Below are 26,931 nucleotides of genomic sequence, written 5' to 3' on the forward strand. Positions count from 1 at the left end.
CAAAACAAATAATACAGTAAACCTTTTCCTTACAGGAGACTAACAACTGGTATAAGGAAGAGGAAAACCATTTGGCAGCCATCATAACAATAATTCAGGCAAGAAACATCAATGGATGTAATTAAGTGGTAGAAAATTTGATGAAGAGTAAACTACCTTCCCAAGGGGACGAAGAGTAACTTTTATGTTAAAGAAATCTGCCACACAACTTAACCCAATGATCAAGGTGAATGTTACCAAACAGGAAAAAGCAAAATTGCATAGCGCTGATAGGGTGCAATGAGATCACAGCATCGCATTTGCAGTATCTCTGCCAAAAATAGATAACCTGATCATAATCATGAGGAAACATCAGACAGCCAGAGTAAGGATGTCTGTCTAAACTACTGGCATGTAATCTTCGAACTTATCAACGTCATGAAAGCCAAGGAAACCCCAAGGAACTGTATGAAATTGAAGGAGATTCAAGAAACATGGTCACCAAATAAGGTCCTTGATTGGAACCTTTTGCTAAAACACATACTCTTGCCCAGGTGGAGAAGCTTGTTTGTGGATTAAATGGTGGTAACAAATGAATACTAAGTTCTTTATTTTGTTTATTTATTTACTTAAAAATATTTTTAAAATATTAAAATATTTTATTTTTTGAGAGAGAAAAAGAGAGAGAGAGACCGAGTATGAGTGGGGGAGGGGCAGAGAGAGAGAGTGAGAGGGGGAGACACAGAATCTGAAGCAGGCTCTAGGCTCTGAGTTATCAGCACAGAGCCAGACTCTGGGCTCGAACTCACAAGCCATGAGATCATGACCTGGGCCAAAGTTGGATGCTTAACTAACTGAACCACCCAGGCATCACCTAAATTCTTTATTTTGATTATTACATTGGGACTTTGCAGGAGAAGATATTACTTGTAGGAAATACATCCTAGAATAAATGAGAGTAAAAGGACATAGAGGCAGCAAAACTATTATGATAGCTTTAAATCATTTCAAATCATTTCATTGAAAAAAATCTATCAGGCATCTAAAACCACCTGTTTTCCGGAGCTGTCTGTGTCATGCCCTGGCTGTTTGAGAGAGGAGGACAAATCACGTCACCTCTTCATGTTTCTATTTCTTCATTTCTTAAATAAGGGAGTTGGACTAAAGCATCTTAAATCTCCTTCTAGATCTAACATCATCAGGTTCTCAGGTGTCAATCAAGAACACGGGGCTTGGGCAAGAAGTGGTCAGAAGCTCTGGAAGAGGAACCATCCAGGTTGTACTCTGGGAACAGAGACGGCTGCGGTGCCAGGCCGAGAAGGGGAGAGTGCGCAGGCAGGAAAAGCGCTCACGCACACAAGCTGAGCACAAGTTACACAACAGGAAGAGACAAGATCTTAGCTTCTTATGGGAAGGCTTCTTGATAACCCTCAGTCCCCTCTTCCCTCCTTCCTTCTTCCATCTAGCAAACATTTATCATGCGTTTCCCACATTCGAGGCACTGGGTGAAATACTGTGGGGGGGGGTAGGGGCAAAAAGGAAAGTTTCTGCTCTCAAATTGCCTCCCATCTAGTAGATTAAGCAACAATAACAACAGCAAAATCCCCCCCAAAACTCTGCTTAAACTACACTCATTTTGCCACTCTGAGGTTCAGAATTAAATTAGCCTTTTTCTTGATCAACAATCGTTCTCTCTCCCCTCCCCCAAACCATTCTTTCCCCTTATCTGATTCTTTTAAAGACTAGGTGACTTGTGGCATTGATAGCTGTGTTTTATCAGGAAAAAAATAAGCCTTGGTCTAGAGAGACTATCTGCTTAATGCCACTAGGAATAGAATGGGATTTATCTCTTTGATTAAAAGAATTTTTTTAACCTTTATTTTTGAGAGACAGAGAGCGACAAGAGTGTGAGCAGGGGAGGGGCAGAGAGAGAGGGAGACATAGAATCCAAAGCAGGCTGTAGGCTCTGAGCTGTCAGCACAGAGCCCAATGCGTGGCTCGAACCCACAGACTGTGAGATCATGATCTGGGCCCAAGTCAGATGCTTGCTTAACCGACTGAGCCACCCAGGGGCCCCATCTCTTTGATTTTTAAACCTCAATGAAACTCTGCTTCCCTTTTCCTACCATAGGAAAAGCTGCAATTTAACAATTTACATATGAAATGGTTAATTTTACTAGAGTAAAATTGTGAAATTGTGAATTGGGCTCCTCTTAATATATGCCATCTTTTTAAGCTGGTAAAATAATAATATGTATTAATTTATATAATATTGTTATAACACTGTATAATGACATTATATTGTAATGTTCAGGAATTTGTATGTATGCCACTGAAACTCAGTAAGGGAGTTAATCCACAAAATCCATATTATTCTCTTTATCAGTCATTTTGGAAAAGACAGAAAATTATAGTGCTTGAATAAAATATGCTTTAAAAATGAATTTTCCAAATAAAATATTCCCTGATGTTCATCCTTGTTCATTAAGCCCACAGACAAGGGACCAAAGCAGCCATTAAGTGGAGGGTCAATGGCTCTCTGTCTAACGTGTATGCTACAGTTCCAACCCATAATGTGTCTATTGTTTTGGAAAATGCTAATCGTTACATTGATTGTGATATTCATGTCCCGGCACTCCAGTTGAACACTGCACAATGCCCCATGTGATGACGGAGAAGAGCCTGCTGTTTGATGCACAGTGACGAGCGGGTCCACGGCTATCTCAGTTGTGAAAGGTCATTTCAGGGCCTTATTTTTCTAAATGTGAATGGCTCAGACAAGAGAAGGGTAGCGCAAGATGTTAAATTACGCTTATTCCTCTATCAGTGAAGCTGCTCCGATGAATAGATGGGGAGCAAGGAAACAGCAGGTTGCTGAGAAAGCCAGCGTGGCCTGGCCGCGTGCAGGACATACTGGGCGCTGGGCCTGTGGTTCTGGTCCTGCTCTGGCTCTGAATGTGGTACTGGCATGTTACTCTTCGGGATCGTACCTAAGAAGTGAGGATTAGGACAAAACATTCTCTGAGTCCCTTCCAGTGCTTTTAGTGTGAAATATCACTATGGTAAATTTCTCGTTTGTTACGGCACTTAAGTTAATATGGAAAAACCCGACAAATGACTTCCAAGTAGGCTTTCCTCAGATAGACACCAGTCCCTTTTATGTGCTGAGAACTGTGTTTATACCAAAAGTGTGAAGATAAATAATGTAGCATGTGTTATTAATGTGTAATTTAACCTAATACTGGCAGACTAATGATAAATTTAGAGCAGTGATATTATAATAAGTACCACAACTAAATGTAATGCAAGATCCTAGATTTGATGCTGAAGCAGAAAAAATATATATTACTATAATGAGCATTATTGTAAAAATTGTGCTGAATTAATGTCAAATTTCCTGAGGGTGACAATTGTGTTGTGGTTATTTGAGAGGATATCTTTGTTCTTAGGAGCATGCTGACATATTTGGAGTCACAGTAACTGTGACCTACTCTCAAATGATTCAGTGAAATACATGTTTATACATACACATCTGTACGTATGTATGAGAGAGGTTGAAAGCAAACACAGCAGAATGTTGACAATCAGTGAACGCAGTATATGGGTATTCCCCCCCCATCTCCCCCTTTTTTTGAGAGAGAGAGCAAGAGAGGAGCAGAGGGGCAGAGGGAGAGAGAGGGGCAGAAGCTCAGTGTGGAGCCTGACACAGAGCTTGATCCCACAACCCTGGAACCATGACCTCAACCAACTGAGCCACCCAGGCGCTCTGGGTATTGCTTTATGATTCTTAAATCTTTTCTGAACATAATAGCCAGGAAAAGTAATGTGTGATACCATGTTATAGGAATGCAAGGATAATTACATGCAAGATAATTATAATAGTTAGTCCAATAAAACAGAATGTTAAACCATTTTATAAGTCTCATTTTATAAGTGTGAGACCCCACAGATGAAACATGTAGGTGATAAAGGCCTAGTGATTGTGAAGAGTAGCTCCAGTCTCAAACCCCCACCGGACCAAGTAAGATGTGGCCCAGATCATGTCCAGCTCACTGGCTTCTTCCAGCTCACAGGAGAGAAGAGAGATTATTCTGAGGCACAAGAAAGGTTGCGTAACTTGCCCGAAGTCACACAGTAGGTAACAGCCAAGGATCAGAATCAGGCTTTGCCAAGTGGGCTCCTGCCTTTACCACTCCATAGCGCCTCGAATAATCTTATGTGAACTCAGTTTGGATAGTTCATTCTTTATTTTTATTTTTTCTGTCTGCTTTTCCAAGTTTGGTTTGGAACAAAAATGTCGAAAGGAGCCCAAATCATGGTTGCATTATTATTAGTGAATTAGACCAACTGAAACTCTGCTGATTGGATTACTTCCAGAACCCTGATCGTTGTGACTTGGCCTGTCATAGTGATTATAAATGGTTATCAGTGATTTGTCTGGTCATTGATTTTGAAGACTTTCAGAGCAATCAGATCTGGTATATGCAGCAAATTTGATCATTAAATATATATTTTAATGCATATAAATCTATATATCTTAAAGGAAATAACATCTAATTCATCATGAGGAGAACTGAGATTAAAATATGAAGACTGTGGGGCGCCTGGGTGGCTCAGTCGGTTAAGCCTCCGACTTCCACTCAGGGCATGATCTTACAGTTTGTGAGTTCGAGCCCCTGCGTTGGGCTCTGTGCTGACAGCTTACAGCCTGGGGACTGCTTCTGATTCTGTGTCTCCCTCTCTCTGCTTCTCCACCACTCATGCTCTGTCTCTCTCTGTTTCTCAAAAATAAACAAACATTAAAAAAAAGTTTTAAATATGAAGACTGATATTGAGCACACCTTCTCCAAGCTTTTCTCCAGGCTACTTTTACAGGAATGGGTCTCAGAAAAGATGCTAGATCAGCTTGAGGCAGGACAAGACTTCATTTTGAGTTTAGGGAGCTATAAGTATTTTGGAAGATATCTGGGAATAAAGTTATGAAATTTTCTTTTCACATTCATAAAAATATAAGGCACAGTCAGTTAGACAAAGATATTTTGGGGTGAAAATGATGAATCCTAAAGGGGCTTTAGAAAAATTCTCTACAAGGCAGCTTTACTATTAGAAGAGGAGCCAACACGGGAGGAGAGAGGTTACACTTTAAACTTAAAGGAAATGGTAATCTTTGGATTCTGCAATTTGGAGCAAACTCATCTTGCATTTTATTCCTCTGATGTTTGTTTCTTTACACCGTGAAGATTCAACCTTCAAAGCAGAACCTGACAGGCTGTGCTCTGCTAATCTAGCCTCTGGGAAACTGTCCTCCTCGGGTGAATAATAGCAGCAAATTGGGAGTTCAGTCCTGTTCTCGGTGCCCATTCATCTCAACCGAGTGGCAGCAGAGGCCTTAAATGAGCCATACAGAAGTGCGTCCCACAACTTCAACTGGGAGTTCTGAATACCGTTACCTTTAGGTTTTTAAAAAAGTTTTATTCTGTTGATCACGAAGCCTAATGGAAGCCTATTTTGCGTTCTAAGAGGAGGAATTGTAATGTGAAAATGTCTCAGAATTTAAATTATTTAAGTGGCAATCCAAAGAAGGTCCTTGTCAGAAGTGACATTATTTTATACATACTAGAGCAGAGGAACGCTTAAGCCCCATCCCCACCAGAAATCATGAAGTGACTAGTGAGGAGAGATACACAGTTAATTCTTGATATGCAATGGGTTCCTTTCTTTGTAGCTGATACTATTTTTCATAGTATTTCTGTCAAGTTGTCTACATTGGAGAAATTTTCATTTATTTTGTCTAAAATTTATACCTCTTCTTTGTTTTACTTTTTCCTTTTTTCAGTTCCATTGAGAGGTACTGACAAACAGCACTGTATAAGGTTAAGCCGTACAGCATAATGACGTGACTCTCATATGTTGGAGAATGATTACCACAGTATGTTTAGTTAACATCCAACATCTCCTAGAAATACAAAAAAAAACCAAAAAAAAAAGCTTTTTCCTTGTGATAAGAACTTTCAGGACTTACTCTCCCAGAAACTTTGAAATATGCCGTCTGGTTGTGTTAACTGCAGTCACCATGTTGTACATTCCATTCCCAGGACCTATATAGGTTATAACTAGATGTTTGTACCTTTTGACCACCTTCCCCCACTTCCCCCACTCCCCACCTCTGGTAACAACAAATCTGATTTATTTTTTCAGATTCCACATATAAGTGAGAACATGAAATATTTGTCATTATTTCCTGTCACTTAGCATAATGCCCTCAAGGTCTATCCATGTTGTTAAAAATGGCAAAATTTCCTTCTTTTTTCATGGTTGAATACGTATTTTCCTTGTGCTGTTCTCCCGTGACAAATATAGACCATAAGAGGAATTAACCCTTGGCTGCACTTAATTGATCATCTATTATATACTGCTTGCTTTACTTTCTGATTGGTTAATGTATACAAGTACTGTCTCCCTTCAGTTGTGAAACAAGCTGCGGCCTCAAGAGAGAGGGAGGGAGTTAAAGACACAGACAGAGTCAGGCTGGTGGACCTCTCCTGTGGAGAGCTGGTCTCTGCACGGGGAAGGCTGGTGGGGTTTTTTGGGTTCTGTCTTTAATTTTTTTTTTAACGTTTATTCATTTTTGAGAGAGAGAGACAGACAGACAAAGCACAAGGGGAGGGGCAGAGAGAAAGGGAGACACAGAATCCAAAGCAGGCTCCAGGCTCCACAGAACTGTCAGCACAGAGCCCGATGCGGGGCTTGAACTCACAAACCACGAGATCATGACCTAAGCTGTAGTCAGAGGCTTAACCAACTGAGCCACCCAGGTGCCCCAAGCTGGTGTTTTACGTAACAGTGCCCAGGAACAACAGTGACCTTGGTGACAACTCAGGTACGGTTGCTGTCCCAGGGATCTAATCAATTGAATAGGACATGGAAACAGGAAGTCACTAGACAGGGGTAAGAATGCAGTTACAAGGGTGCCATCACCTTAGTTTCAGGGAGTTTTAGCTTTAAGGAAGGTCCCAGCCAGAAATTTAAGGGCAGAGGGAGTATGCCTAGCCCCTGAGGCTGGAGGGTTGTTGGTAAAGTCCGTAAGGCATTTAAGGCCCAGACAAAAGGGTTAAGTTTCAGGGCAAACTCCACCCCCAGGGGGTAAATCGTAGGTTCTCTCAGGAATGCAGGTCTTCAAGTTAAACTCAGAATGTGACCAGGCCTTACTCTAAGCTGGAGACTAGATTGTGGATACTGGGTTTGGGTGAGAAAAATGAATTCTATTTTTCTCTGTTGGTATCCTGGGGCTCATTGCTAGTTAGGATTTGTTCAGGTGCTTGGGGAGGCTAACTTTTCGGATAAAGATCAACAGTATTAGGGAACACTTAAGCGCTCAGGAAACAACAGATTGTAAATTTTTGAAAATGCTTATGTCTGTTTCTGTCTCAGCTCCCAAAGCCTAGCCCAAGGTGGATGCTCAGAGTAGGTGCTGAGGTGACATTTGTGAATTGGGTGTTATGGTTCCCTAAGGATACTTAGGTAAATAGTGAAATCTATGTCTAGATCTGCTTAGAATGGTTCTAGGATATATTCAGATGAAAGAAGATCTAGTTTATTTTCTTAGTTATGAGAATGTTGTCCTTGTAGTGTTTCATTTACTACACTAAAATAAAGAATTAGCCTTTTAAAAAATGGAATTAAACCTCATACTCATTTCTTTATACCTCTGGATCAGTTATTAAGAATGCAGTTGTGGTGAGGCTTGCCACACTGAAAAATGAACATTATGGAGATGCTATTTCTGCTGACTTCAGAGTTAAGACATTGCTGTCATTATTAAAGCAGGATATTTTTCATATATATAAATGAGGCTTCTGAAAACAATTAGAGGAAGTGCCCCTTAAACATTAACAGGAGTGACTGTCCTATGCCATTCACATTCCCTCAACTCGTTTGCTTTACGAATGTTGCACAGACTTACATCTGGTGGTATATTTTGTCTTTGGAGGTAGTACGCTTCCTTCCGCCTCCCCCCACCCCACAGCAATTCACAATCCAGTGTCACAAAGCATGTATATTTTCCATTGTATTTGTTGCTTTTCCTGCCTCAGGCTCTGTTTCCTTATAAAATTGTGCTTGCTGAAATTTCCTTAGTAATTACTAAGTTTAACATGTTCTTTTTCCATATACGAGACCAGAACTCAGAGAGCTTTTTGCCTGCAGTCCGACAGTTGCTAGTGCCTACATCCAGATATCCTATTTTCCAAACTATTCTTTGTTAAATATCATCTAGCTCAAATTTGAAACCCACTGATGAAGTACTTAGTTGATTATTTTTTATCACTCCCTATAACCAGTAGATTTGTATAATCCCTACTGCATGCTTCTCCCCTTTTTGATTACTCCCTACTGTCTTCTAATTAACTTCATTGTCAAGATAATATTAACATCTAAAGATATGAAATACTCTGCAACAGGTCTTTGTGTTTTCATGAAGGTCAATATTGAAATGACAAAAAAAATCCTTTTAGGGCACCTGGGTGGCTCGTTCAGTTAAGGGTCTGACTTGGGCTCAGATCGTGATCTCAGAGTTTGTGAGTTTGAGCCCTGCACTGGGCTCGTCACTGACAGCTCGGAGCCTGGATCCTGCTTTGGGTTCTGAATCTCCCTCTCTCCCTGCCCCTCCCCCTCTTATGCTGTCTCTTTCAAAAATAAAACATTAAAAAAAATTTTTTAAAGACAAAAACAGGAAAAAAATTTAAAGCAGCCAACTACCCAGATCTCTTCTAAATTCCTACATTTAGGGGCACCTGGGTCGCTCAGTTGTTCGAACACTCGACTTCTTTGGCTCAGGTCATGATCTCATGGTTTGAGACTTCAAGCCTTGCATCAGCCTTGCTGCTGTCAGCACAGAGCCCATTTTGGGTCTTCTCTCCCTCCCCCTCTCCTCCCCTGCTTGTGCTCTCTCAAAAATAAACATTAAAGAAAATAATAAAATGAATGCCCATATTTATGGCACTCTGTAGAGAAATTCTTCAGATAAATAGCTATAAATCTTAACCTTCAAATAAAATTCCCTTCCATGTAGATATTTCCCAAAGTCTATCTATGTTGTTCTGTGTAGGAAACTGAAAGACTAATGTTACCTCTGCAGAAATACCAATTTAATTAATGTTTTTAAATCCATCTTTCACATTGCCTCATCTATTATAGTGTAACTACATTTACGTTTATATGGGTATTGTGTTCTTGATGGTATCTTCAGATCTGTGTCATCAACATGAACATTAAGTGCATAATTAATGTAGTACCAGCAAACAGAAAGTAAATAATTGCTAAGCATTATCAAATTAATATGTACTTTTGAACGTATTGCTGCCTATCTGTCTCTTTTTTCCTTTACAGATGATGTTTCATTAACATACTCAAATATCCTGAAAGCTCAGGTTAACTGTATTGAAAATCACGTTTTGCAGGGCAGTGCAGCCAGCAATTGGCCTTGTTCAGGTATCTCTTTGAAAGGGATTTTGGGGGTGCCTGGGTGCCTCAGTTGGTTTCAATTTCAAGCTCAAGTCATGACCCCAGGGTAGTGAAATAGAGCCCTGTGTTGGGCTCCAAGCTGGGTGTGGAGCCTGCTTAAGATTACTTCTCTCCCTCTTCCTCTGCCCCTCCCTTGCTCACAGGCTTGTGCTCTTTCTCTCAAAAAAAAAAAAAAAAAAAAAAAAAAAAGTAAAAGAAAGGGACACTGAAATTGTCATAATTCTCATTTGCATAAATTCAAGTTTATATCCTGAATAATGTCTCAAGCAATTATATTGCCTTAGGATTTTATAAATTACTCATATGAAAATAAAAAAAAGAGTTAATTGAAAATAACTGAACTTATAGCATACTAAACAATATTTGGTTTGCTAAATAGTTGACTTGTGTATATAAAATTAATTTATAAATATTATATGTGTCATTAGGGTAACTTTCTATGTGTATGGCCACTCATTTATGTATACATACTCCTGCTCATACAGTCAGTACGTATTTATTGAGCATTTACTTGATTCTGGGCACTTTGCTAGGACAGGAAATACAGCACAAACCAGATAAACACGGCTTCTGTCAGGCACAAGGGCGTCCTACCTTCTTCCTCAGCAGGCATCGCTGATCAACAAAGACGATCGTGCCCCTGAGCCTGGATCTCCTCGGGTCAGGGCTCTTTGGCAGGTGCTATGACTGGATCAGGACTGGCATGGGAATTACAACCTATTTGCCATTCCTGACTATGTATTTACGTGTGTATGTAGCAGGCTGTTAAATTAGATGCGTCCACCTAGAGGCCCAGGCACAAGAGACAGCAAGAACGAAAATAAAATTTGCCCGAGGCTACCATGATGAAAATTATTAAGTCAAGCTTGAACTTTTTATTTGGGGACTGGTTACATGACTTTGGATCTCTTCACAGGGGCTCTTTACCAAGATCAAAAATAAGGGTTGAATGAGATTAGAAAGGATTTTGTGAGGATAGTTTCTCTGTAAAAATGGTATGAAGAGACACAGTGCCTTTAAGGGGTGTAGCCCTTTCACCTAAGGCTATTAAAGGGTGTTCTTGTGGATGACCTGGCATGTTCGCAGTTAAAGGACCACAGTGCCCCAGTGGGACTTGAGAAAGCCGCAGTGGCTTGTGTGGAAGGGAAGATTGCTACAGTTGGGAAGAAAATGCATTCCCCACCAACACACCTCAACAGGGTGTGACCTCAGCGTCAGAGGGCGTCACACTGATGACATTTTAAAATGAGTCTTGCCCAAGGGGTTTTCCTCCCAGGGTAAGAAGACCCAGGTGGTAACTAGCTGTCCCATTGGGGACAGGAGCTGAAGTGGGACTAAAAGTCACAGGCTCAAGGAGAGAAACTGCTAGGTCACAGAACAAGCAACTGATGGGCCTGCAGAGGGAACTTCAAAGAACACACCCAAGCCCCTGCACAAGAAAGCCCGCTTTCAAACACCTGCATGACACCCACAACGCTAGTTGTGCAGGAAGTAAGGTGTTTCTGTCCATTGATATCCAAGCTGCCCCAGCCTTAGCTGGTGGAAGCAGGAAGGAAACTTCTTCTCCACGGCTTGCTACAGGCTTCGGCTGAACACAGAACTGAGATTTGAGTTTAAATCAAGATAGAACTTTGTAATATCTGGGAAAGGAATTTTACATTGTTTGAGCATATTTGCTACAGTTATCAAAGCCCTGTTACCTCAGAGTGGCCAAAAGGGTTCTACAGGTCTTCAATGTCACTCATGCGCAGGGGATGGGCTGCAAGTACTGAATGGGCCTAAAGGGATGGAGGGAGGCAAACATAAAATTGTTTATATAACTCATTCATTTATCCATTCATCCAGGGAATATTTATTAAACACCTTCTATGTGCCAAGCACTATTTTCAGTACTAGACATATGTGAGTGGAAAAAAACCTATTAAAAAAAATCTTCACAGTTTTTTGTTGCTGTTGTTTGTAAATTTTTTAATGTTTTATTTATTTTTGAGAGAGAGAAAGAGTGTGCTAAGGGGAGGGGCAAAAAGAGAGGGAGCACAGAATCTGAAGCAGGCTCCAGGCTCTGAGCTGTCAGCACAGAGCCCGACATGAGGCTCAAACTCACAAACCACAAGATTATGACTTGAGCTGAAATTGGACACTTAACTAACTGAGCCACCCCAGCGCCCCTGCTTCACAGAGTTTTGTAGCTAGGGAATATGTTTAATGTTGTGGAGATGCATACACATAAGCACATGATGATGGACAGGTGTACAAGTGAATTGCCCAGACATTCTATTTATTTTCTATTCTATATTCTAAAGTTTTGGTTAAACCCAAAGGTAGTACAGATAAGGAAAGTCTCATGATTCTGGTCTTCTCTGTTTACTGGATTATGTGTGAGGTTGTCCTTGAACGTTCTATGTTCCTGTTGATTCATACTGCCGTATTCCTGCATCCTGGCTGCTGAGGTCATTACTCCGCTCTGCTAGTCTACAAAGCTCAACCTTAAAGTACTGCTTTTTTTTTTCAACTATGTATATAGCTCAACTTAATTTGGTTTTGGATATTTTGTTACACTTCAAGTTTATGCTTAGAATTGTTTCTGGGACATAAAAATGGGCCATTGTCCTGCTCCTCAGTACACAAGACCATTGAGAAGAAATGTGGAGTCTGGTGATAATTTTTGCATGCATTTCCAGGCAGGGATGAATTAGCAGAATTTGTATAATGCAATTTCATCAGGATCTGGCTGGCAATTTGCTCTGACCACTCCTCTGTCTTCCCCCAACTCCCAAATGCACACGGAGACACGCAGCCTGTCCTGCAGATCCTCCTGGTGAAGGACTGGACGAAAAGATCGCTTTGACTCACAATGGGAAGAGAAAAATGTTTATGCTGAACACTTTGTTGTGGTGTAAAATATCTTAAATGCAGTACGTGGCTGTCTTTCTGAAAAATTTGGTCTATAATTTTTTCATCTTCCCCTATGTGTAGTGGAGCTAACTTTAAACCAACGTAGTCCAAATTTTAAAGGTAAAATATTTTGATCATTTAGCAGAAGGAAAATGAAGTCATCTTTTACTTAAAACATTAAAATAATGATTAGTTTATATTTAAAATGAGAAATTTATAAAACATAAAATTTTAAATTCTCCTGATAGACATTTGCTTCATAAAAATGCCTGGCTGGCTCAGTTGGTAGAGCATGTGACTCTTGATCTCTGGATTGTGAGTTTGAGCCCCACATTGGGCATGGAGCCTACTTAAAAAAATAATTTAAAAAAAAGCTTTTTGAAAATATCATGCCTAGTTTCTTCTCAGAACAGGATGGCTGTTGCCTACTTTCAGGCCCATAGGCTTCTGTGAATATGATACTGATGTTCTTTAAACTGACATTTGAAATTTTTTAAAAATTTTAGTTCTCGTGTGTAAAGAGCCCTTCAATGTTTTTGTCAATGTAATTTAGCCATAATGAACAGGTGGTTTGATTGGACAGTGTTTATTAAATACTTGTAAATACTGATAAATAACCTTTTGCCATTGAGTTTGTTCAACAAAACTATTACTGCTTTCTTGCTGTGTGGACACAGCACTGGGTTCTGTGTTTGCTAAAACATAGTACCTGACTTTGAGGAGCACACCATCCAATGTGTTGTAAGGAAAGAGAAATGTAGATTTGTCATTGACACTTTTATAATGCATAGGATGTAAATTTGTGATTTTAATAAAATGTGTTCAAAGCTGAGGTAAAAATATGTGCAGATTGTTACCTATTTCTTTCTAATTTTTAATTCCAGACTAACTCCTATTAATGACAGGACTAGCATTGTGATATGAGACATAGGTTATGGGGAAAGGTTACACATAAAATTGATCAGGACGCCAGAAATGCTGGTGTTGCATGCATGGACTGTGAAGCGTGGATGTTAATCCTGAAGAAGTAGGTGTTAATAAACAACGAATATTGAATATACTGATTAAAACTGTCTGATTAATCCAACAGTAAGTGCTCTAGAGGCATTAAATTGAGCCTTTAGAGAATTATTACTTCCTTGAATCTTTTTAATTTATCAAATGCTCCAAATATATTATTTACTACTTGCTAGTTTTTGAAGACAGAAGAGTATTGCTATTTGGACACTTAAAACTACATAACCAGAGATAAATTAGTAAAATAATAAATCTTCCAACAATTCATCTTACCTTTCTAACCTTATGTCATAGTTAACTGTTACTCACAAGTAAATCTCTGGAAACACTGTGATAGCACAGTGCTTAGTTTCAATGTATTGTATTCATACAAAATTCCCTTTGCTTGCCAATTGGAGCTATTTTCTGAGAACTGTACTCTTCAAGTACATATTTAAGGAAGTGCTAGTATGTCTAGTATGACGGCAGGCAATGTAAAGAGTCCACACATTCAAAGCAGAAGCGTTCAGGGAAGTAGAAACTTACATGTTATGAGACCAGAAGATTTAGGAACCTTAAAACATCCATAGTATGTGACTTCATCTAAACATTAACATTTTATAAAATACAAAAATACATGTTATCAGTTATACAAGTAAAATTAAGAAGTTTTTGGATAGGATGATCTCAGAGGGGTTGAAATCAATATCACCCACAGACTTCTGAAAGTCAAGATGATTCTCTGTCCACGAAATGTAAGTAAAGTAAAAATTTGCAGTTGTCTGTAAGGCTGAGCCTTTCAATATAAATAATATAAATTAGATGTGGCTACTCTTCTACATATTGCCATTTTTGTCCTGCTCACAATCCATTTGCCATTTCTCCCCATCCCCAACCCACTCCAAGGGAAATAAGATAGAATCAGGGAGCCTGGAAGAGAAGTGTAACGCGCACAGGGAGTGGAGGGCACAGACAGAGAAGGAAGTGAAATGTCAGAGTGGGTACAAGAAAGAACAGGGGCCCAGGATAAACCATTACAGGACGGAATTTTGTTCTTTTTAGACGATATATTTCAAGGTTGTTCCTGAGTTTTATTTTTTAGGAACTTCTGTAATATTTGTTGAATCTGACCATAATTTGGTCCTCTGGGGCCAAAGGGCAAACGTTCTGAAAGAGTCTCTATGTGTAGATTTTGGAGGGTGCATTTTTATTCTTATACAGAGATTTCTAAAATCAGCAATTGGCTGACTATCTGTAGATCTCAGTCATTATCGTCGCTTCCCCAATGATGGAGAAAGATGTGATGTCAATTGATGCCCTGTCATTTCAAACTTCTTGCATCTGCTTTCTGTGAGATGTTCCCTAGTACAGTTTGTTAAATCTGAAGCTGCATGCACATTATTGAACAGCTCCTAAATAGCTTTTAGGCAAAGTGTATCATAACAGTTCAATAATACTCTTCTTACTTGACCTTAAAATGCCTTCTCTTAGTCTGCTGTTGTCAACAATGTTTTATTCTATATAATATTTAGGTGAAGGTCCATGAGAAGGAAATGTACAATTAGTTGTGGAGGTAAAGCCCGTTACTATAGAGAGTGTGTTGTAAAGTGGGTGTCGTGGGCAAATTCTATAGGTAGAATTCTGACAGATGTGATCAAATATCTCACAGATAAGAAATTACCCCTAGAAAAATGCCACCTTTATAAAGAAAAGTAGCTAGTTTTTTGTGGAGATGCAATTCTGTCTCTAATTTTAGTGCATCTAGACAGAGAAACCCACACACACATAGACACATATGTGTGTATATACATATATATGTATGTATATATAATATACAATCCTATATTTATATAATCATATTATATATAGTCATCATAACATATACATACATACATACATACAAATAAATTTGTCATCTAAACAATGCTATAATGGTAAGACTCTGGGAATACCTTTGGAACCTATAAACATTATGCTTTTTGGAGACAGTGTTCATTTTCTATATCTATTTAAATTATTCTTTTGAAAAGCATTCCATAGGCTTTCTGCATGTGCACGATGTTAGGTAGGAATCTAAATTGTATTCTAGTATGGTGGGAATATACTTGCTTTTAGTACACCACAGTTACCTCACAAGAGGTATTTTTGTTGCCTCATTGTAACTCTGTGGTGTAGATTTTGAGGCCTCACAAACTGGCTGTGATGGTGATGACATGCACAACTGCTCTACATCTCTGTGGGAGTGTTACACGCTTATTTGGTCATGTTTCATTTCCCTTCCAGCTTTCACAGAACTTTCTCTTCCATCACGTGAGTTTTGGAAGACAGCATCCTCCTAGACTTTCATTCCCCATCTTTAAAGAAATTCCTTCTCAAAAGAGGCAAAGTAGCACAAGGTGGCACCAACACTAGGAAACAGGGTTCTGATGTGGAAGGTGACTATGGATGGGGATTTCAAGATCAAAACTTCTGAAGTATGTTTCTGCCACTTACTGTGCTGCCTGTGGGATTGCACTTCATCTTTCTTTATTTCATTTCACCTGTCAGTTAAAAAGGGCATAATATTTATGCACACTGTGTCTTGCAAGTCATTCATTTTTTTGATTTTTTTATAATGAACTCTTTGTTCATATTGAAGCAACTCCATATTATTCACAAATGAAACAGTCACAATGAAAAACTCCCTTCCTATGCAGAGAGCCCCAGGGACAGCTCCCCTGCCTATTTTTCAGCTGTACACCTCTGCAAATGGATGAGCTTCGTACCACGGCCTAAAGGTCAGAAAGCAAAGGATTTGCTGGTTCAGCAGAAAGGATAAAGTCCTAGAGTTTCCATCTCCCTACCTAAAACACCTGTCTCTTCTTCTTTGTAGAAATAAAACCTGAGAACACTTAGGGAAGAACAAAATTTTATTTTTGCTGAGATTCCAAAGTTTTATCCATGATGTCTGTCCTCTGGGACTCTATTACTCATTAGCTGCACAAGAGAAATAAGCAGTCGGGTGTAACTCACCCGGCTCCCAAATGTCCTGAGAACCGCAGTCTTCACCTCGGTGCACAACTCAAAGAAGAGGTCTTTCTCCTGTAGTTGTTTGTTCATTTATAATGAGGTATACACATAAACTCCCGACTAATTAGACTGACGGGGTCTAAACTTTGAAAATATCTTCCCATTTTGTTCCTTTTTTTTTTTTTTTTTTTTTTTTTGAGAGACAGAGAGAGACAGTGCAAGCAGGGGAGGGTCAAAGAGAGAGGGAGACACAGAATCCGAAGCAGGCTCGAGGCTCTGAGCTAGCTGTCAGCACAGAGCCCGACGCAGGGCTCGAATCTATGAACCGTGAGATCATGACCTGAGCAGAAGCTGGACACTTAACCGACTGAGCCACCCAGGCGCCCCCGTTTTGTTCCTTTTCTTATCTCTCATCTGGTATTGTCACTCCAATGAAGAATGCTAAAACTAAAGATCTTTTTTTTTTAATGTTTACTTACTTATTTTGGGAGAGAGAGAGAGAGAAAAAAAGAGAGCGAGAGACAAAGGGAGGGAGAGGGAGGGAGGGAGGGAGAAGGAGCATATATGGAAGGGGCAGAGAGAGAGGGAGGAAGAGAATCCCAAGCAAGCTCCACACTGTTAATGCAGAGCCCGACATGGGGATTACAAACTGTTTGATCAAAACTGAGGAGAAATCAAGAGTAAGATGCTTAATCAACTGAGCCACCCCAGACACCCCCTAAAACTAAAGATCTTAAAGCTAAAGTACTCAATTCTAATTACCATTTTGGAGCAAATGATTTTTAGGGAGGCAAAACTATCACAAAGACTAGAATTAGGTTTGGGGACTGTTTTCATTATAATTGCAAATTTTCTGCACATTATTACTAGTCTACTTCTTTTCAATAATAATGAGTATTACTATGGCCATCGCTGTTGAAGTCTATGATTTAAAGTGTGTTTACTACTTCCCATGTAGCATGAAGCACTAAACTAAGAACTTCACATGCTGAACTCAGAATTTTACTCGACAGCCATAGCAGGGGGTCACTGTTATTGCCCTCATTTTATAGATGAGGTGGCAGAGGTTAAGAAGAATTTACAGGGTCCCATTACCAGTAATTGGTAGAAAGAGGATTGAGACTCAGGTTTGTCTACCTTCAAAACTATCAGTGCTCTCTCTTGCTGACTGTACAATTCTCTGCTAAATAGCATGATTCATTGTTGGTTAAAGACTTTCCATGGAGGGGAGTCTGTGTGGCTCAGTCGGTTGAGGGTCGACTTCAGCTCAGGTCATGATCTCACGGTTTGTGGGTTCGAGCCCTGCCCTGGGCTCTGTACTGACAGCTCAGAGCCTGGAGCCTGCTTCAGATTCTGTGTCTACCTTGTCTCCATCTCTCTCTGACCCTCCCCTGCTCTCACTGTCTCTCAAAAATAAATAAATTAAAAAAAAATTAAAGACTTTCCATGTGAATATTTTTTTTTGCTGATTTAGGGTTACAGTAATCCTGTAAAATAGATTGTCAGTGTAATAATAATTACCAATGTCATCTGTAAATTTTATAGCCTAACGAATAAAAGAAACCTCTCCTCTTCTATGTGAGCAGGAGAGTGGCTTGGTTTGGGTAGGTCTCCTCCTGTGCCTGATTGCCCACAAACCGCAGCTTCTCTGTTTCAATCTGTGAATTCCCTAGTCTGCTGCTGGGGCAGGAAGAAGGGCTGCAGTCATGGATGACGTGAGAAAAGGGATTGAAAAGAGAGACACAACCTTTCAAAATTTTTTCTTATCAATTATGAATGCCCCAACATTAGTCAGATGTCCTTTTGTGTGTTTCTCAAGTGTGCTTACTGATTTTCTTTTAAAAATAAATATTAATTTTTACCTAAGTGGTATGTGCATATAGTAAAAGCTTAAATAGTAACAAAACAAAAACAAAAAACAAGTAAAGGGCACGTAACAGGAGAAGTCTGTCTTCTCTCTGCTTCATCCCTCCCACTTTCTGGTTTCACTGTCCAGCACGACATTCAATTCCTTTAGCTCATTCCACTGGTGGTAAACCTCCATATCTCTAAAGACTATGCTTATTAGGCTAGTACTTGACTTTTTAACTGCTGATGTTACTTTCATCCGATTATAAGAAGCATGATATGAATTATTTCACAACTTTGGCTAATTCAACAGAATGTAATATCAGTCACTGATGAACTAAATAATGTCCTAGAAAATTAGCACATACTTTTGTAATTTTTTAAAACATATTTTTCTTCTCCATTCTATCTATTTTCCGTCTCTGGAATGACTGTTTTTCAGATTTACTCTCTAATATCCTAAATTTTTTCTCAAATTTTTTTATCACTTTATCTTTTTATTATATATTCTTAGAACTATTCTGTTCTTTAGCTTCTGAGCTGTTCTATTTATTAATTTCTATGTTATAAATTTTCAAGTACTAATTTTTTTTTATCTCTAATTTATCTCTTTAAAAGCGCTGGATCTGGGGGTGGCTGGGTGGCTCAGTCGGTTAAGTATCCCACTTCGGCTCAGGTCATGATCTCACCATTCATGGGTTTGAGCCCCCCCCGCCCACTCCCCCATCAGGCGCTATGCTGACAGCTAGCTCAGAGCTTGGAGCCTGTTTCAGATTCTGTGTCTCCCTCTCTCTCTGACCCTCCCCTGCTCACACTGTCTCTCTCTCAAAAATAAATAAAAACATTAAAAATAAATAAATAAAAGCACTGGATTTTATAATTTAGTGGAAGCGCTGCCTTCTCTATTCTTTTTGAGGATACTATTGTAGGATTTACTTCCCCTTTGTGTATGTACATGTGTCTCTGTGTCTGTATATTTGTTATTTCTTTTGCTTTTATATCTCTCAAGTTCAGCATTTTCTTTCAATGTATTGTGATTTTTGTCCATAAACTTATTATTAAAAACATTTTTTAAATGTTCATTTATTTTTGAGAAAGAGACAGATTGCATGCGGGGGAGGGGCAGAGAGAGAGGGAGGCTCCAGGCTCTGAGCTGTCAGCCCAGAGCTCAATACAGGGCTTGAACTCAACATCATTACCTGAGCCAAAGTCAGACGCTAAACCAACTGAGCCACCCAGGCTCCCCTAAACATATTTTTTAAGAGTAAGGCTTGAAAAAACTGTTGAATAGCTCTGGTTTTTTTTTTAAGTTAATTAATTTATTTTTGAGAGAAAGAGAGCGGGCGAGGAACAGAGAGAGAGAATCCTGAGCAGGTTCTGCATTATCAGTGAGGGGCTCGAACCCATGAACTGGGAGATCATGACCTGAGCTAAAACCAAGAGTTGGACACCTAACCAAATGAGCCACTCAGGTGCCCCAAGCAGCTCTGTTTAGGAGGAGAGCACCTGTCAGTTGTAGGCACCACCATAACACAGTAGCTTTTTACTAGTTATGTCCAAACGTCAGTATCTAGAGGTGTTTCAGAGAGGAATCTTCTGAGAAGTCTTCGTCCATCTCCTACTATGGGTGAGGCAGAGCGAACAGGGTGAATGAGAAGGACAAACTTGCCTATAAGCATTCTGAAGGAGGTCCAGAGAAAAGAGTCGAGAATTCCATAATTCTCCATTTGCATTTTCCCTTATTCCCCGATTTTACTTTATTTACCCCAATTCTCTACTGTGTTTTGTGTCCCCCAAGTCCAGAGATTCTGTTCAACTTATCCACAAAAGAGCATCCAGCCTCCTGAGGGGGTGAGGGTGGATGATTTTCTAGAAAAACAGAAATTAGGATATTGATCCCAGAAAATTAGAAAAATTAATAACCTATTTACCATAAACTAAATATTATTTATTTTTTAAAAACATTATTTTTAATTGCACAAATATTATATTAATCTATTCTCCTTTGACCAAATTTGACCAATACAAATAAAATCTTTTTCCACTACAATCAACTTCAGTCTCCCTCTTCTTGATAATAAGGTATTATTAATTTAATATGTGTACTTCAGTGATTTACAGAGGTTGAATAAAACAACCTGATTCTCAGAAGGGTGCCTGGGTGGCTGAGTCAGTTGAGCATCTGGCTTCGGCTCAGGTCATGATCTCACGGTTCATGCGTTCGAGTCCTGCATTGGGCTCAGTGCTGACAGCTCAGAGCCTGGAGCCTGCTTCAGATTCTGTGCCTCCCTCTCTCTCTGACCCTCCCCTGCTCCCACTGTCTCTGTCTCTCAAAAAAAAAATAATAAATTTTAAAAAATCATTAAAAAATCCCTGATTCTCAATATTTTTATTGTAACCTCTGTTCATGTTTCTCTACTGTGGTGGTTCTCCAAGTGTTGTACCCTGATCAGCATCACCATCATCATATGTGAGGTTTTTAGAAATGCACATTCATGGGGCTAAAATTAACAACTAAGCCAACAAAGGATGTTGGTGATGATGCAGAGAGGTCATTACACTGTTGGTGGGAATGCAATCTGGTGTGGCAACTCTAGAGAATAGTAAGGAGGTGCCTCAAAAAATTAAAAATAGAGCTATTCTATGACCCAGCAACTGAACTACTAGGTATTTATCCAAAGTACGTAAAAATGTTGATTTGAAGGGGAACATGCACCCCAATGTTTACAGCACCACTATCAACAGTAGTCAAATTATGGAAAGAGTCCAAATGTCTATCAACTGATGCATGGATAAAGAAGACGTGATATACACATCACACGTGCCATGGCGGCAACAGGTAGAGTGGTCCTCGCCACGGTGGAGGGGCTGGATTAGCTGAGGACTCGGCTCTGGAGCCTGATCGGTGAGCGGTGATATGGCTGGGAGGCACTGGCCTGCTAGAAGAACGTTCTTTCCCTTCTAGCCAGTTCTCAGCAGTCTCCACAGAATGTGCCATGCTGGCTAAGGCTAAGAGTGCAGATAACTTGGCCTCAAGCACAGTCTTATCTCCTAATTGGAAAATTCGAGGGCTGTCGGGAAAAGGTGGTGTGGTGGGGTTGCTCATCAGGTGACAGGCAGCTTAACACTCACAATTTGATGGAGAAAAATGGAATTATTTTATAGTCCAGTGGGCTCCACATTGTTATTCTACTCAGATCTTTATTGCTTGGCCCTTGTTAATTTAATAAGCAATCTGTATCCCTAGTACAGAAAACAAATAGGTTTTATAAGAGAAGGTCTAAAGCTGAAGTGGCAATAACATAATTGAGAACATAGTTTTATTTATTTTCCTCAGTGGCAGATTATATTTTCTATAATTTCTGTGCAAACAAACCAATATGGTCTTCTTCTGAAGGGCATAATTGGAATGACAAAGCTATGAAGTCTCCACTGACTATACTAGCACAGAAACGGATGGTGGGGCACAGCAATTTAATTTTACCAAGAGTTACTATTCTACCAGATTAGCACAAACATGAGGAAACTTCTGCGATGCTTCTCACACACTTTGTCCCCAAATATTGCTTGTGCTTTGGAAAAATTACTTTCCTAAAATAGCACTTAATTAAAAAACATCTGTATGTACAGTGAACAATAACTACATTAATATGAGTTAACTCTCTAAAGAATAACTCTGGCATCTTTTTCTTTGCAAATGTCTCTGGGAGTTGTGCCAGGAAAATACAATAAAATTTACTAGCTTGAAAGTTGTGTCTTTCTTTTCCCTTTCTGTCTATCCATCATCTATGCCATTCTTTTAAAATAAAATTCTTATGATTTTTCTCAAAATTTGAGAACCTTGCTTTATAAGGTAGAAAACTGCCTTATATTTTCAGTGTTACAGTTTTGTTTCAATGGCACAATATTACAGTCTCTTTGTAAAACCATCATCTTTCTTTGAGGTTGATTCCACACATTTTCAGTGATCTATATTTTCCAGATACTGATGCAGATCCTTCATCACTACACCTCACGGGGCTCTCGTCCCCGCCTTGCTGCACTTTGCATGGTCTCTTCCTCTCCCTGAATCATAAGTCACGAGGAGGCAGGACCATTTCCAAAATCAATTCCTGGCAGGAGAGAAAGGGCCTCCATGCATCAGGAAACCATTTCAAAGGTTAACAGTTTATCCAAGGGCATTAATTAAACGTCTTTCATAAATAAAGGCTCAGTGCTGTCAAAAGGTGGAGTGCATGAAGAGACAATTCCAAGGCTATAGCTTCCTTCACAAAGAAGAAGTGAAGCTCTTCTCAGACAAAGCCTATTAAGCACATTCACTTCCAGATTGTTACATGTAACAAATGAGCAGGAGAGACAGGCAGCGGAAGAGCCCTTAATTCAAGGAACAAAAGACACTTTCTACATTCTCTGGCATTGTGGTCCTGTCTCTGAAAAATTCCAAGAGCAACAAAGAATGGGATAATTAAGCAAATGATTAATACTAAACCACGGATGACTTTTTAGGTTCATTTGATATCAATTTGCTTCAGGGAGAGTATCTGTTTATTCCTTATAGCTCTGATCCCCATGTATAAGATTAAAACTCACACAGTCCTTGTTCAACAGTTTAAAAGAATTGGAGAATTTTCTTTTCTAGGCTTTGACTGATGAGATTCTTTGCCAATTTATAAAATAAGAAAAATGGGAAAATTATAGAATGAACAATCATTGTCACTTTTGCTAGTGAATGTTTCTTTTTAGTCCATTTTCAGCATTGGACAAAATAACATCAAGGGCAAGGAAATAAACAGCCTGACTTTTGTTGTCACATGGGTACCAAACCGTATCAAGATGAAGTGTAGGCATTAGAAAATTATAAGTGAATAGTGGGCAAACAGAGAATCAGAGTAGCTTATCCACCACTAGGCTATACGGTAGCACATATTTCTTAGATGTGAGTGAGAGACCTTGTTACAGATTGGGCAGAAAGTAGCTAATGCAGAAAGAAAAATCAGTTTAAAATATATTTAATAAAGGGGAGCCTGGGTGGCTCAATCAGTTAAACATCTGACTCTTGATTTCGACTCACACCATGATCGATCTCATGGTTTGTGAGTTCGAGCCCAGATTTCGAGCCCACATTGGGCTCTGTGCTGGCAGTGTAGAGCCTTCTTGGGATTCTCTCTTCCCCTACCCACTTGTTCTCTCTCTTTCTCTCTCTCAAAACAAATAAACTTTAAAAATTATTTGATAAAGTATCAAAAGATCATTTAAGAGGTATGTTTTTAATGGAGATTCAACTGAGTTTTAAGTGGAGACATTATGCTGCTAAATCTTTCAAGGCGAATTGACACAAGGGATAAAGTACAATCAATTCCTAAGCTTCTGCTTCAGGTGTTTATTTTTGGTCAGGATGACTCTTTCCAGGCATCCATTTCCAGTGGCTTGATATTTTCCCTTTCTCTCTGGACCTGTCCTCTCTCTGCCTCAGTGGTTCATACTCCCTTGAAGACACAAAGAGTTAAAGGCAAATAAGCAAATAAAGTGGATTATTTTTAAGGTGGACAATGTCAAGGATGACCAGGCCCGGATACTGGCTAAGTGGATAAAGACTGAAGAGTCCGAACCCTAGCGAGGTGCGGGTGATGGCATCACACAGAATCCAAAGCTCCAGAGGCAGGGTTGGGGCCCAAGGGGCAGAGGAATCGGAGGGGATGGGGAATGCCTTCCAGGCTGCAGGGACCTGCTTTCTTCCTTTCCGAGAGTAGGTTTTCTGCTTGAGACAGGATTGGCTTAAGGAACCAGAACCAGGATAGACCAAAGATTCAGCTACTTTATTTTTTATAAATATTTATTTGTTGGGGGGGAGAGAGAGATTGAGGGCAGGAGAGAGAGAGAGAGGGAGAGAGAGAATCCAAAGCAGGCTCCATTCACACTGTCAGCTCGGAGCCTGACAAGGGGCTTGAATCTCACAAACTGTGAGATTATGACCTGAGCCCAAACCGAGTTGGACACTTAGCTGACTGAACCACCCAGGCGCCCAAAGATTCAGCTACTTTAAGTCACATGATAATGGAAATCTTCTCAGTGTGAAGAGAGGTTAGTATATTGTATGTAGGGAACTATACTATAATATCAGGGAGCAACTCATTCAAAACTAATCAGGGAAACCAAAACCCAGGGAGAAAGTGCAACTCAGGGCCTTGCAGGGCCCTGGACTTCACAACGCAGAGGAGAGACGAGAATAGTGGAGACACAAGAAGTCACATGAGGGCTCCAGGAATTCCACACCTGGAATACATGAAAACGAAAATCCCACAAAACAGATGAATCTGACAATTTTCACCAAAAGAAGAAGGTAGAAATACATAATATTATGTATAAAAAGGGGCCCACCCTACAAATAGAAATTAAAAAGTTAATGCGAACACTACCAATAACTATGTTCCTACAATTCTGAATCCGCAATGAAACAGAAAAAAATGTCAAGAAGACTATATACATGTAGACATGATTTCAAGATGGCTAAAAGCTCAAATAATCCTGTATATATTAGAAAGTTAGTGTGCAAATCTACAAATAAAACAGATAAATAAAACTAAAAATAAAAATCTTGAAATAAAACAGCAGAACCAGGAGCTCTAGAGATGAATTTTACCAAATGTTCAAAATGCAGAGTATCCTTTTTTTTAATTTAACAAACTCTTTCTCATGGTTAGAAAAGAGGGAATATCTAACTCATTCCACAAGAGAAGCATAATCCTTATATCAAAAGCCAAAAAAGGAATATAAAAGGATACTACAGATTAATTTTACTCTTTAAAATAGATGTAAAAATCCTAAAAATTATAGACATTTTAAAAACCAGAAAATCAAATCCAATATACATTTGAAAAGAGACTATACCAAGACAAGATGGGGTTTACCCTAAATATACAAAGAGGGTAATGGAGAGTCAAAGCAAAGGGAGACAAGGTTTACATGTAACACAGAGTTTAGATGATAAATACAATTTAACTGTTTAGGAGAATCATAGATTCTCTTCATTTGGGATCCAGAAGAGGTATTTCCTACTGGTCCTTTTAAGGTGATCTCTGGTAATAGACTAGGTTATGCCTTTAACATTACCACTACAATGAATAAATAATGATCCACGGGTCCACTCTCAATATCTAACATCTCTCAATATTTGTCAATGACAGAATCCTGAAGCTTTATGAATGCTTTTAGGAGAGGCTACAGAAAGAGTATAGACACACATTATTCTCATGGTCAGGCTTGACCTTAGAATAAAATCAGAATATCCAGACGCATGGATGAATGGATGAATTCCAGCTCTATTTTTAATAAGAATTGGAGAGCATAAACTTCAAGGTTGTAATCAGAGCCGAGAAGCAAAAGTAAAGATAATTTGTGCTGCAATTTTGAAATAGGTCCATATATTAAAAATAAATCAATAGGGCAGAGGGTAGGAGCAAGGTCCTTCTATAAAAACTAGGTACAATATCCGATGCTTTTCCAGTACGCAATTTAGACACGGAACTGCATTAGGAAGTTGTTCTTGAAAACAGGGAAAAGCAGGAGCAGTCCACCCTTGTTCAGCTCTTGTAGTCAATGCCAACAACTAGTTACGGCACGTGATCCAGTCTGTGAACTGCAATAGGCCTGTGCATGGCTACCAGAGCTTTCCAGGCCCCAGAGTTTCAGACGTTATGGGCTTCTCTCCTTGGACCTGCTCATTTTATCTTGAACTGGGAAAGAACTGCACACGGTGTTCAGAAACGGCCAGTATCTGTTTACCTTCACTCTCTAGTGCATACATATCCTCAGAAGGACAATTTTTACTCTCTTTAACATCAGATAACCTTAAAACAGGAACCCTTATTTCATGTGCTATTCATGACTAAGTAGTAATTTTTCACTTAATAGATTTTATTAAATTGACCTCTCTTTTTCTTACACTCCTATGATTTTCTGCAACAATTATTTTTTTCTGTCATACTTATCTCCTTAATGTATCTGATTTCCTGGAGTACTTCAAAAATAAACGTTCTGTCTATGTGGCCTCTTCGAAGAACAAACCTCATTTTCTGCTCTGCCTTTCCCTCAGTATGACCAAAGGGAACACGAAATCATGGGGATTTATGGAGGGATATTTGTCAGTCTTTTCTTATTTACTTGTGCTGGGAGATATAAATTGAATTTTGGGCTCTCTCTTCAAGAACAAGTTATTTGTTATCAAATAAGTTCATGTTAGTAGATCAGACACGGATAAGGTGTTTCTATTATAACCTCGTTAGGTGCGTTAGAATGCTCTGAGTTCTAAAATAATGGTTTGCTATCTTGCAAAAACTTGACTTCCATTTCTGAGTACCTCATCTGAACACCCTTGGACTGCTGGACAGTCAATGTCTTTTCACATAAACCTGAACTGTCCGAGGACAGCGAAGCTACTCACTGCCACTGTTGCAACAGGCACAGCAGATTAGCGCACGACTGCCTCAGCCGTTGTAACCATTACTGACTGAAAACACAGTCTACAGGAACTAATTAGTGATGTTATGCCTGCTTTGTGGTTTGCTGAACTCACGTGACCTTCCTCACTGGTAACTGTGGCACTCTGGTGTTCAAGGAATAATCAAAACTTACAAGAAAAATGAAACTATAATGGAAACCATTTTAGAATATGACTGTGGCATA

At 39.4% G+C, this 26,931-nt stretch overlaps 1 long non-coding RNA gene across 2 annotated transcripts in view; it reads right to left on the reverse strand.

The window, feature by feature from the left end:
* The window catches only part of LOC115285728, a 167,774-nt gene that overhangs the window by 14,142 nt on the left and 126,701 nt on the right, over positions 1–26,931 (reverse strand). Inside the window, exon 5 of one of the 2 annotated variants that reach the window (XR_003905699.1) lies at positions 11,219–11,279. The exons of the other annotated variant lie outside the window; for it this stretch is intronic. This is a non-coding gene — a long non-coding RNA (uncharacterized LOC115285728). Of the gene's footprint in view, positions 1–11,218; positions 11,280–26,931 lie in introns of those variants that run through there. 2 annotated transcript variants of the gene reach the window in all.

Source organism: Suricata suricatta, chromosome 1 (genome assembly GCF_006229205.1).
Source record: "Suricata suricatta isolate VVHF042 chromosome 1, meerkat_22Aug2017_6uvM2_HiC, whole genome shotgun sequence".
NCBI classification, from domain to species: domain Eukaryota; kingdom Metazoa; phylum Chordata; class Mammalia; order Carnivora; family Herpestidae; genus Suricata; species Suricata suricatta.